This window comes from Mesoplodon densirostris, chromosome 6 (genome assembly GCF_025265405.1).
Source record: "Mesoplodon densirostris isolate mMesDen1 chromosome 6, mMesDen1 primary haplotype, whole genome shotgun sequence".
NCBI lineage: Eukaryota > Metazoa > Chordata > Mammalia > Artiodactyla > Ziphiidae > Mesoplodon > Mesoplodon densirostris.
The window spans coordinates 30,498,800-30,512,626 of NC_082666.1; the positions used below are offsets into that span (position 1 = coordinate 30,498,800).

Consider the following 13,827-nt stretch of genomic DNA (forward strand, 5'->3'; position numbering starts at 1 on the left):
ACTTGTTTTTATGTCTAGTTTGAGTCAAATCGTAATATGCCGCCTAGCTGCATGGCAAATATAAGCAAATAACTGAGGCCCAAGGAAAAGCTAGGTTAGGGCAGAAAGCCTAAGCTAGAGAAGAAATAGAGCAATGATGCACAGGCTCTGAGGCCAGAACTGCTTCTGAGTTTTCAGGCTTCCAAAGAAAAAAAGACACAGGGTCAGTTTCATCACTCCTATTTGTCAAATAGGGGGAAAAAGTCTCCAGGGAAAAACCCATCTTTCCTTGTTGCTTCTATGGGCATCATTTTATTCAATATCAGACCCTCAGAAATCTAGAGAAGGCTGAACCATTTTGATATTTGTCATATATCAAAGATTGCTGTGAAATCATAAGGCAGCCTGCATGGAAGATGGCTGAAAGTAGATGGAGCTCATCATTATCTCTGGGAAACAGCAGCCTGGGATGTTTCCCTTTAAAAAGAACTCCAAATGCAGAAGGCTAAGTTAGTATCATGATCTCATCATAATATCCTAGCATAATCCCAAATGTACATTTCTGATAAAATCTGTCTACTAGGTTCTCTGGAAGATTTCATCCAGCCTGATTCATGAGCTCTTCTAGAATGGCTCACTCGCCAGAGACCAACCTTCCCACACTCCCAGCCCTCTGATGGGCCCATGCTTTCCGTGAAATGCTACACTCAGGTAGGTCTCTGTGACACAACTAGCAGGATGTGTTAATGATCATTCCTTCCATGAAGTAATTATAAGCGAAAACAGGTGGGGGAATTTTTGTTTGCTTTTTCTTTCTCTCTTCAGGTTCACATTACACCCGAAGGCTACCACACTAAAAGTTGAACCTACAGAGACCTTGGTAAGGAAAACTTTTTATATAACGAGAGGTCTTAATTGGAAGACACAGGAGGTAAAAACTGTTTCTGTGCTCACCATGAGGCTCACAAGAGGATACATGTTCAGGATTGCACAGCAAAACAAAAAATGCTAAATTACATTAATGTAAACATTTAAAACTTAAAATGTGGTAGTTAATGCATTTCTTTTTCAAGTCTGCATTGAAATAAGATTCGTATCACTCTAGGGTGACCCGGAGTGACCACAGAACCCTGGGCAAGTGGCTTCAACTCCCCATGCCTCCACTTCCTCAACTCCACAGCAGAATAAACGATAATGTGCACGTGTCACAGCGCCTTCAAAACATTAAACCAGAGGCCATGTGCAAGTCCCTGCACGGTGCCTGGCACACTGCTGATCCTTATCATTATAAACAATTCCATCCTTGCCTTTCTCTTCCCTTCCTCCAAAGTTTACTACCAAAACAGAAGGGCTAGTCCTCTGCACACAGGGTTTTCCAGTTCTTGAAGGGACGTGCACCCTCCCTTCTGTCTGTCTCTGGGTGAACTTTTCCTCTTGTCGAGGTGCCCTTCTCCACGAGGCAGACAGCTAGAGTTGTCAGCTCGAGGCAAGAATATCAGCCACACTCCAGTGTGCTATTTCTAAAATTATAAACGGTCCTCAGCACAAAACCAAGACATCCTCATCCTTAACTCCTGACAGCCTAGGGCAAATGCTTCTCTTTCCCCTATAACCCTTTTTCTTAGTGTTTGCCAAACTGAGAAACAAAAGATAATATTAAGTGGATGACAGATATACTTATATTGGTATATATTTATACTATATACACAGAAACTTTCCCCAAACTTGACATTTAAATGGAAAAACCTGAAGCAAAATCATTACCTATGATTATGTATATATATATACACACACACCTTTATCTTAATGTATATTCATGTATACCCTCTATGTACAGTAAGTGATATTGATTTTACTTTTATAGGAGTAATTCAGTTTCCTTTTCTTTATACAAAACAAATGAGTTGATTAAAAGAAAATATTAAATTAAAAACCAATTGCACTTGAATACAACCTAAATCATGACAGAGGATTGAGAATAACCAGGTTTCACCAACACAGTGTGGTCTCAGGAACTCCTCATCAGAACCACCTGAGGTGCTTGTCAGGCGTGCCCACGCCCAGCCCCCGAGACCTGAGTGAAAAGCTAGACGTAAGACCCACAAATCCTTAGGAAATTTTTTGCACGCTGAAGTTTGAGAACCACTGAGGCACAGCACCTGGACAATATCCACACCTCTTTTTCACAGTATTCTTTGCACGAGTGTGGCTGTTTGTGCATTCTATATCTGGTCCACATGATGCTGTCTGCTTCAGATTGTGAAGCAGTGACAAGAAGCCAATCAGTTTACCTGATTGGTAACGCATCTGCAGACAGGTACGTCACACCAATTGTGTACACAAGTCACCAAGTGCAAAAGGCTAGCTCTCTAAACCCCCAGACCCAACACTGGCCGGTTGTCCCCACTAGCAAGCATTCCCCTGAAGGAGACAAATCAATGAGCAGTTCATGTTGTTCTGAGTATATGTCTTCCCCATCTGAATGAATTTAAATCTTCACTGGGCAATGATTTTTCCTTCAGGTTTTTCCATTTAAGTGTCTTAACTTTGGAGCAAGCTTATTCTTCTTGTTTTAGAAGCTACACAATTCAGCAAAACTCCACACACACAGCAGGGCTTACTGCATGGCTGTCTCACCCATGAATATAGTTAACCATGGACATAAACATAAAGACCTCATTGAATTTACTGTGGATTTCAGACCTTTAGATATTCAAACTCCATGCAATACCGTATCTTACTATATGAACTTGTTGTCAATAGACTGAACTTTGGTTTGTTTGTTTAATTGATTGATTCAGGTTGTGGTCCCAAAGAGAAAAACACTGGCTAAACCCATCCATAAATCATAAGTAGAATAGTCAATTCCATTTTTTTGGATCCTTTTTACACTAATCATTGTTTGAGATTAAATGCTCAGAATTCATTAACATAAGTATTGGCAACCTGTAATCAGTACCAACTAATTTCCATTTTCAAAGGAGTGCTGATTGGAGTTACACATATAGGTGTGGGTTGACATCACAGGGTTAAAAACACACACAATTCAAATTCAACATCAAGTTTAAATCTTACATTATCCAGGTATTTTGCTCAAGACTCCATTTCACTTTTTTGTGCTTGGACACTATAAAATACAGAGAGGAGACTGATGTAAATCAGATTTAATATTACAAATTAATGGGAAAAGGATGGGCTGTTCAACCAGTGTTGCTGAGACAAGTAGTTACTCATATGAGATAGTAATTTTTTGGTTTGCTCACCCCCCAGCGCGGGCAGGGGCTGGGAGCTGAGGCTCAGGCTTTGGAGGTCAGACCCCAGGGAGAGGACAGAGGTTGGCTATATGAAGACAGCCTGAAGGGGGCTAGTGTGCCACAGATAGCCAGGAGGGAGTCTGGGGAAAAGTCTGGACCTGCTGGAGAGGCAACACAGCATTGTTTCCAGGTGTGTGAGGAGAGGGGATTCCTGCTCCGTGTGCCCACAGAAGGCAGAGCACCACCTAAGCGAGCTCCAGAGACAGGCACAAGCCATGGCTATCAGCTCAGACCCCAGAGATGGGCATGAACCGCTAACGCTGCCGCCACTGCCACTCAGAATCCTGTGTGCAACCTCAGGTCACTACCCACACCCCCCGAGGAGCCTGTGCACCATGCCACTGCCAGGGTCCCGTGATCCAGGGACAAATTCCCCGGGAAAACACATGGCACGCCTCAGGCTGCTGCAACGTCATGTTGCCGTCTGCTGCCACAGGCTCACCCTCCATTCCAATTATGACTACCGTAACCATCCCTTTCCCTGGCCTGAGTGAGCAAGAGAACCCTCATCAGCTGCTGCTTTAATCCCCTCCTGTCTGGGCAGAGAACAGATGCCTGAGGGTGGCCTATATGCAGAGGCAGGGCCAAAACCAAAGCTGAACCCCAGGAGCTGTGAGAACAAAGAAGAGAAAGGGAAATTTCTCCCAGCAGCCTCAGGAGCAGCGGATTAAATCCCCCCAATCAACTTGATAAACCTGCATCTCTGGAATACCTGAAAAGACAATGAATGCTCCCAAAATAGAGGCAGTGGACTTTGGGAGCAACTATAGACTTGGGGTTTGCTTTCTCTGTCTGATTGGTTTTTGGTTTTATGTTTATCTTAGTTTACTTTTTAGTGCTTGTTATCATTAGTGGATTTGTTTATTGGTTTGATTGCTCTCTTCCTTTTTCTTTTTTTTACTTTTTAAAATTTTTTATATTTTTTATTATTTTTTCTATTTTTATTATTTTTTATTTTATTATTTTGTTTTTTCCTTTTTTCCCTTTTTCTGAGTGTGTATGTTTCTTTGTGTGATTTTGCTTTTACCATTTGGTTTGGGATTCTAGCTGTTCTTTTTTTTTTTTTTCTTCCTTTTCTTCCTAGCCGTGTGGCTGGCAGGGTCTTGGTGCTCCAGCCGGGTGTCGGGCCTGAGCCTCCGAGGTGGGAGGGCCGAGTCCAGGACACTGGAACAGAGACCTCCTGGTTCCATGTAATATCAATCGGTGAGAGCTCTCCCAGAGATCTCCATCTCAACACTAAGACCCAGCTCCACCCAATGGCTAGCAAACTCCAGTGCTGGACGCCCCATGACAAACAACTAGAAAGACAGGAACACAATTCCACCCATTAGCAGAGAAGCTGCCTAAAGTCATACTAAATTCACAGACACCCCAAAACACACCACCAAACGTGGCCCTGCCCACCAGAAAGACAAGATCCAGCACCACCCACCAGAGCACAGGCACCAGTCCCCTCCACAAGCCACTGAGCCAACCTCACCCACTGGGGGCAGACACCAAAAATAACAGGAACTATGAACCTGCAGCCTGCAAAAAAGAGACCCCAAACACAGTAAGTTAAATAAAATGAGAGGACAGAGAAATACACAACAGATGAAGGAACAAGGTAAAAACCCACCAGACCAAACAAATGAAGAGGAAATAGGCAGTCTACCTGAAAAAGAATTCAGAATAACGATAGTAAAGATGATCCAAAATCTCGGCAATAGAATGGAGAAAATACAAGAAACGTTTAACAAGGACCCAGAAGAACTGAAGAGCAAACAAACAATGATAAACAACACAATAAATGAAATTTAGAAGTTCTCTAGAAGGAATCAATAGCAGAATAACTTAGACAGAAGAACGGATAAACGACCTGGAAGATAATATAGTGGAAATAACTGCCACAGAGCAGAATAAAGAAAAAAGAATGAAAGGAATTGAGGACAGTCTCAGAGACCTCTGGGACAACATTATATGCATCAACATTCGAATTATAGGGGTCCCAGAAGAGGAAGAGGAAAAAAAAGGGTCTGAGAAAATATTTGAAGAGATGATAGTTGAAAACTTCCCTAACATGGGAAAGGAAACAGTCAATCAAGCCCAGGAAGCACAGAGAGTCCCATACAGGATAAATCCAAGAGGAAACATGCCAAGACACATATTAATCAAACTATCAAAAATTAAACACAAAGAAAAAATATTAAAAGCAGCAAGGGAAAAGCAACACATAACATACAAGGGGATCCCCATAAGGTTAACAGCTGATCTTTCAGCAGAAACTCTGTAAGCCAGAAAGGAGTGGCAGGACGTATTTAAAGTGATGAAAGGGAAAAACCTACAACCAAGATTACTCTACACAGCAAGGATCTCATTCAGATTCGATGGAGAAATCAAAACCTTTACAGACAAGGAAAAGCTAAGAGAATTCAGCACCACCAAACCAGCTTTACAACAAATGCTAAAGGAACTTCTCTAGGCAGGAAACACAAGGCAAGGAAAAGACCTACAAAAATGAAGGCAAAAGAGTTAAGAAAATGGTAATAGGAACATACATATCGATAATCACCTACCTTAAATGTAAATGGATTAAATGTTCCAAGCAAAAGACAAAGACTGGCGGAATGCATACAAAAACAAGACCCATATATATGCTGCCTACAAGAGACCCACTTCAGACCTAGGGACACATACAGACTGAAAGTGAGGGGATGGAAAAAGATATTCCATGCAAATGGAAATCAAAAGAAAGCTGCAGTAGCAATTCTCATATCAGACAAAATAGACTTTAAAACAAAGACTATTACAAGAGACAAAGAAGGACACCACATAATGATCAAGGGATCAATCCAAGAAGAAGATATAACAATTGTAAACATTTATGCACCCAACATAGGAGCGCCTCAATACATAAGGCAGATGCTAACAGCCATAAAAGGGGAAATCGACAGTAACACAATCATAGTAGGGGACTTTAACACCCCACTTTCACCAACGGACAGATCATCCAAAATGAAAATAAATAAGGAAACACAAGCTTTAAATGACACATGAGACCAGAAAGACTTAATTGATATTTTTAGGACATTCCATCCAAAAACAACAGAATACACTTTCTTCTCAAGTGCATTCTCCAGGATAGACCGTATCTTGGGTTACAAATCAAGCCTCGGTAAATTTAAGAAAATTGAAATCGTATCAAGTATCTTTTCTGACCAGAACGCTATGAGACTAGATATCAATTACAGGAAAAAAACTGTAAAAAACACAAACACATGGAGGATAAACAATATGCTACTAAATAACCAAGAGATCACTGAAGAAATCAAAAGGAAATTAAAAAATACCTAGAAATGAGTAACAATGAAAACACGACGACCCAAAACCTGTGGGATGCAGCAAAAGCAGTTCTAAGAGGGAATTTTATAGCAATACAATCCTACCTCAAGAAACAAGAAAAATCTCAAATAAACAACTTAACCTTACACCTAAAGCAATTAGAGAAAGAAGAACAAAAAAAACCCAAAGTTAGCAGAAGGGAAGAAATCATAAAGATCAGATCAGCCACTATGGAGAACAGTATGCAGGTTCCTTCAAAAACTAAAAATAGAACTACCATATGACCCAGCAATCCCACTACAGGGCATATACCCTGAGAAAACCATAATTCAAAAAGAGACATGTACCACAACGTTCACTGCAGCACTATTTACAATAGCCAGGAAATGGAACTAATCGAAGTGTCCATCAACAGATGAATGGATAAAGAAGATGTGGCACATATATACAATGGAATATTAGCCATAAAAAGAAACAAAATTGAGTTATTTGTAGTGCGTTGGATGGACCTAGAGCCTGTCATACAGAGTGAAGTAAGTCAGAAAGAGAAAAACAAATACCATATGCTAACACATATATATGGAATCTGAAAAAAAAAAGGTTCTGATGAACCTAGGGGCAGTACAGGAATAAAGATGCAGACATAGAGAATGGACTTGAGGACAGGGGGAGGGGGAAGGGTAAGCTGGGATGAAGTGAGAGAGTAGCAGTTACATATATACACTACCAAATGTAAAATAGATAGCTAGTGGGAAGCAGCCACAGGGAGATCAGTTTGGGATAGCAAGGGTGGGAGGGAGGTGCAAGAGGGAGGGGATATGGGGATATATATATATATATACATACATACATATAGCTGATTCACTTTGTTATAGAGCAGAAACTAACAACACTGTAAAGGAATTATACTGCAATAAAGATGTTAAAAAAAAGACAGTAATTTTTCCATCTCATACCACTATACAAAATTAAATTCTTGGTAGATTGAAAAGCTAAAACTAAAAATGAAAGTTTAAAAGATATAGAGGAGAAAATGTACTTATGAACCTAAGGTAAGGAAGGCCTTCTTAAAATACAGAAGTCCAAACCAAAAATGGGGACTAACGACTTCAACTTCTGAAAGTAAAAACTATGCACAAAAAGATACCATCAGCAATGTGGAAAAACAAGCCAAAGACTGGAAGAAGAGTTTTAAAACAAATTTTTTAGAATAAAAATGGAATACCATGCAGCAGTTAAAATGAACCAGATGCCACATTTATCAACATTGATAAATCTCAAGAACATAACGTTGAGTGATAAAGACAAGTTGCAAATCAACATGCACACCTATACAATATGAACACATGCAAACCAATACTCTATATTGTTATTAACAGAATGCAAATGTATATATGGTTGCATAAAAATATGCCACTGCAGGATAACGGTTATCTTTGAGGAAAGAGGGGGATACACAGGTGACATAAACTGTATCTGTAGTGTTTTCTTTCTTGAAAAGAATCTAAAGCAGGCATGGTAAAATGATGGATGTTGGTACATGAGCGTTCTTTATGTTATTTCTGTACCTTTTAATATATTTGAACTAGTTCATAATTTTCTTTTTAATTCGATGAAAGATAAGAGAGAGAGAGGGAGGAGGAAAGGAGATTGGCAGGAATGAAGGAAGGGTAAGAATATAAGTTGGCTTGAGTACGTATCAGATCTGAAAGATATCTAACTTCCTTGAACAAAATTAACCCCAGCCAATATGCCTTAAAATGAGGCCACACGATGAAGTCTGAGAACCATGTGCCTGCACCTACTGTTAACTGAGGTCTCCGGCTCATACTTACTGGACAAAGGCAGACAAAACTTGCCAATAGTATTTCCAAAGAGCTCTGGTAAGCCATTCACAGTTTGGAATTCCTCCTACTATTTTTCTTAACCAAAAACATTCCCTTGGCTATGAATTCATACAGGTCCCCATTGACCACAGGGGGCAAGATGTTCTTGTATGAAGGCAAATGGGGAAAAAGAGGGAAAATAAAACCTTTGGTGAAGACTGTATGTTCTGTGTTAAGCTAACAGGAATTCATGTATTATTCAATATTTTTAGATCACAACTAGATACTGTACTATCATTAATGGAAGAATAGACAAATGAGTATTACTCAAAAGCTCCTACCCATTTCTGCAAAATGTGTTAATCACAACATTGAAACATTTCCTAAAAGCATGACATTCTGGGGCACTGGCCTGAGAATGACCAAGTCCACTGTGCCATCTTTTCTGGGCCTAATAAATGACTTCATTATATTCTTTCTATCCTCACTAGGTTTTTCCTTCCACACGAATTTTATGTTTTTCTTTTTTAAATTGAGGTAACAATGGTTTATAACATTATATAAATTTCATGTGTACAACATTATATTCCTACATTCTATAATACACATTATATTTCTATATACGCTGCAGCATGTGCCCCACCAAAAACTTAGTTTAACTAAGTTGTAAAAGACTGAAACTTAAAAAAAAAAAAAAAAAAAGCAATAACCTAGCAAAGTCAATTTGACTTTAATTTCTGAGCTGGTGTTTTATTTCAACTCAGTGTCCAGCACAGTTCCTGGCACATAATAACTAGGTGTCTAATAAATACGGAAGAAAAATGAAAAGCAAAGGGAAGAGTACATTAGGAGGGTGAGAGATGGACTGGTGTGAGTGCTGCTTCAAAGGTCATTCAAATTCAGATATATTCTGTTTCATATTCACCTCATCAAGTCAAAGACCCTTCAAGACAAGGATAACTCTTCACTCCTCCTCCACCTGCTCCTTCGATCCTTGTGCAGTCCAGCTGTGAGCCCACTAGTCCTCTGGGCACCTCAGAGCACCATTCACCTTACCTCCTTTGCCCTATGAACTGAGTTCCGCCTCTGCAAGAATGTGTTACACGCATCGGAAGACACAGGAACAGAACACTTTGTTCCATGGAGATAGAGCTTTCCCTTTTCGGCTGAAAGTATAAGTCAAGGCAGTCTAGCCACATGGTCGTGCAGTGTCTAAGATGTTAGTAAGATGGAGGTCAATCTGCATGCCTGTCCTTGCTAACTCGAATCAGACACCCTTTTCCTCACCTCAAAAACCAGACACCGGGCTTCCCTGGTGGCGCGGTGGTTGAGAGTCCGCCTGCCGATGCAGGTGACACGGGTTCATGCCCCGGTCCGGGAAGATCCCATATGCCACGGAGCGGCTGGGCCCGTGAGCCATGGCCGCTGAGCCTGCGTGACTGGAGCCTGTGCTCCGCAACAGGAGAGGCCACAGCAGTGAGAGGCCCGCGTACCGCAAAAAAAAAAAAAAAAACAGACACCATCCTCACATCACAGACAGGACTAGAGCCCAAGCCTACTTAACCACACAGACTTTCACTAGGGCTCACAGTGTCCCATATGAGACAAGACTGTTGTCAGGGAGCTGTTGGGAGGGCAGCCCTCACTTTACAGAACCCAGAACTCATGAAGAATTCCTCAAGTTTCCAGTCTCAGCCTTAAAGCTGGTTCTCAGTGCCCTATGGAATGAAAGCTCCACGTGGCCCTTGTCTGCGTTGTTCATGGCTGAACCTTCAGTGCCTTAGAACAGTACCTGGTACAAAGTAGACAGACAGTAAATATGCGTTGGTTCTATTGATGAATGTCTCATGCCTTGTTCAGAGATGCTCTGCTTCCCAAAGTCACTGCTCTTTGGTTTGTGCATTACAAACCTTAATGAGTAGTGTCTACTGTACTTTAGAATCCCTCTCAGAATATGAGCAAAAAAGTACACAGGGCTGAAACGGGACTAATAAAAAAAAGCCAAGGACACTGAAGAAACACTTCAAAGACAGAATGAAATATTGTTCCAATATATGTTCCAATCCAAAGGCAGTTATGGCAGAAGGAATGCCCTCCCCAAAGCTGTCCACACCCTAATCTCTGGAACCTGTCAATCAGTTACTTCACCTGGTAAAAAGCACTTTACAGATGTAAAAAGTAATGAATGTGAAAATAGGGAGATTATCCTAGATTATCTGGATGGGTTCAGTCTAATCACGAGCCCTTAAAAGCAAAAAACTTTCAGGCTGGAAGCAGAGAGATGTAGCAGAAGAAAAAATCAGATTTAAAGCATGAGAGGGGCTCAAACCACTGTGGCTGGGGAGGGACCATATGAAAAGCACGAGAAGGAATGCTGGCAGCCTCTAGGAGTAAAGACCAGCCCCCAGCTGACATCCAGGAAGAAAACAGGGACCTCAGTCCTACAACTTCAAGGAACTGAAATCAGCTACCAATCCGAATGAGCTCAGAAACAGATTCATGTTCAGAGCCTCCAAAAAGGAATACAGCCCTGTGAACACCTTGATATGCAAATTTCATACCTTCATTTTATGCAAGGTATAACCAAGGCATAAACAAATAATCTACAGGATAAGAAGCCTTGGCAATACCTAAGCAAAGAATGCAATTTTTCATTGAAACATTCTTCAGGATTACTTTGCTTGGTATGACTGATTTCTAACACTGATTTCTAAAAGAAAATTTCTACCTTACCAGCCACTGCTTTCAGCATATAATTTATATTACTCATATCAATTAAATTATTAACTTCTATTTATTGAGCATCTAATGTGTACCAGGCCTTATGCCAGGCTCTTCATATACCTGAGCAATAGTCACAACCAAGGGTAAACTACGTTATCTGTAGGTAAAAGCCTCATTATCTGAGGCTTACAGAATCTAATGTATCCAAGGTCCCACAGCTGGTAAAATGCTGAGGCAGAATTTGAACCCAGATGCAGATGACCCCAGGCCTACACACTTCCCCACTTCTGTCAAAATACTGGGCTCCAAGTGGTCATCAGGGAACTGAAGGAGACCCAGGAGAAAGAGTCGGAATACTCTGGCTGAAAAAGAGAGAAATAGCCACATCAAAAAAAAAAAAAAGAAAGAAAAGAAAGAAAGAAAGAGAAGAGAAATGTTTCAAAACATGTCTCTCCTCAAAATCCACTTTTAGTACAGAAACGCGGGCGGACATAACAGTTTCTCTCCCCTCCCCCACAATGTTGGTTGCTGCTCCTGTTGTATATCTTGGCGCAATTAACTGCCCACGTGCAACGAGGTCTCACGGAACACCCATCTACCATCACCCATGTCAAAATTCCACCCAAGTGGCAGAAGCAAAAGGCTGCTTAATGTAAATCAAGTATCAATCCCAGTGCTCCAATTAAGGCTCTGCTGTAAGAGTCACATTTCAAAATGTTTGGAAGTCACTTCATCCCAGAGGTATCCCCTAAAACAACTTTACCCAGAGCCATTCTGACCACTCATTATGTTCTAATTCAAGAGCCCCATTTTCTGATTTTAGGAAGATCTCACAGCAACAGCTGACAGGCAGGAGCAGAACCTGAGATGCTCCTATGCCCAAGAGATGGGCAGGAAGCATATGGCAGCTACCCTAATCAACACCCGCCGTGAACCAACTGGTCTACAAGGCACAAACACAGCATGACAGGATGGGCTGTGATGTAGCTGACAATTTTGACAGTGCATTTCCATGTCCTCGATCACACTAATTTTCCCTACTAGGGAGAGATTTTCAAGTTGAACCCTAAGCTGCTGACTGTCAGATTATGAAGGCTGTACTATCATTCTACTTAGAGCACAATTCAGACATTATATAATTAGAGGGATTTTACTGGGTTGTGCACACAATAGGTGTTTAATGACTAAACAGAAGTGAAACAATGAATGGGCACCAGAATAAATTACTATGTCTTCTAAAAGCACCTATCTTTCCAAAGTCTGAATCATCCCAGCTGAAAGGGTGAACATTTCTATCTTGTTGTGAAATAAAGCAAAACAGCCAAAACAGTGCTAGGAAATGGTCTACCATTTGTAACAACCTTGACCCTCTGTCTCACAATGCAAAAAGTGCCGACAGGCTGCAAGTGTCTTCACAGATGAGCTTATCTGGTTATTTAGACCAGTTATCTGGGGCTGCAGACATCTCCATACAGAAACATATCTTACTAAAATTATACTCTAGAAACATTACCAGTGGAATCACAGAGCAATGAAAATAACTCAGTACATTTTCAACCACTGAAACAGAAAATACTATTTCTGGAATAAAACAAAAACAGATCTTAAGCATTAGGCCTAAGCCCTTCACACTGATGGGATCACCATCAACCCTGCCACAGAAGCATCCAAAAGTCACAGTTTGACTACTACCTTCACCTCAGGCAGAAGCTATAGCATCAGAGAGTCAAGCTGGACACAAGGACTCCCTGATGGTCAGTCAAGAGTGTAAACCCTGGCATGTGTTTCTAAGGAATATTCTAGGGTATCATCCAGGTACAGGGTCCAGAAACAGAACCTTCTTAGTTCCCCAGGAGGGCCCATCTTTCTCTAGAGAAATCATGGTGTGCAAAGTCTCAGAGGATTCCAATTTCTTTCTATTAAAATGAGGAACATCTCTTTCCAGGCACATCCTTCTTCTGGGGCTTTTTCCCCGGTTTTAAAAGAAACTACTGACAAATCGGAGAGCTCTATGGTAAATAGGAAACCTGAACAGTGAATGCTAAAGGATGCTGTTCAAGGGGCATTCCACCAGAGCTCCAAGGAAACCCAAAGAAATATACCTGTTCTGGAACAAGACATAACACATAGATGACCAGAATGCTCAGACTCATCCCTATTCTTGGATGTATTCTCATGGACTGCTTCTCTGAACTAGTGATTCCCAGCTGATGACTGGGCTTTGTTGGGATTATTTTTTTCTGTGAATGCAATTTTGTCATTGATTAAGCTAATTATTGAGTGTGCTCCCATCCAATTCCAGGGTTTTCCCACTGAGACATCTCGATGTCTCCTTTCTGATAGTCTTTTTAAAATGAATAGATATCCATCTTCCCATCAATGGTTTTGAGAATTTTTTTTAAAAATCTGTGGAATTCCTTCTTCACATGAACCCTTTCAATATTAAAAACCATAAAAAAGGAGGTTTTCTCTGATTGAAACAGGCACAAGGGACCTTAGACTTGGACTCAGAGCCACACCCTACTTACTCTTCCCCCATTTACTCTTGGGGAGGTGGCCCAAAAGTTTGAAAGGATAGTTACAATACCACTGAGCCAAATTATGTCTCCAACTCCCAGCCAGCACTATATTTCTACAAAAACAAAGTCATGTTGCCCAAGGAA

At 40.9% G+C, this 13,827-nt stretch overlaps 1 protein-coding gene across 3 annotated transcripts in view; it reads right to left on the bottom strand.

Moving 5' to 3' along the window:
- The window catches only part of ABCA1 (ATP binding cassette subfamily A member 1), a 140,216-nt gene that overhangs the window by 61,880 nt on the left and 64,509 nt on the right, over window positions 1-13,827 (bottom strand). The window lies entirely within an intron of this gene.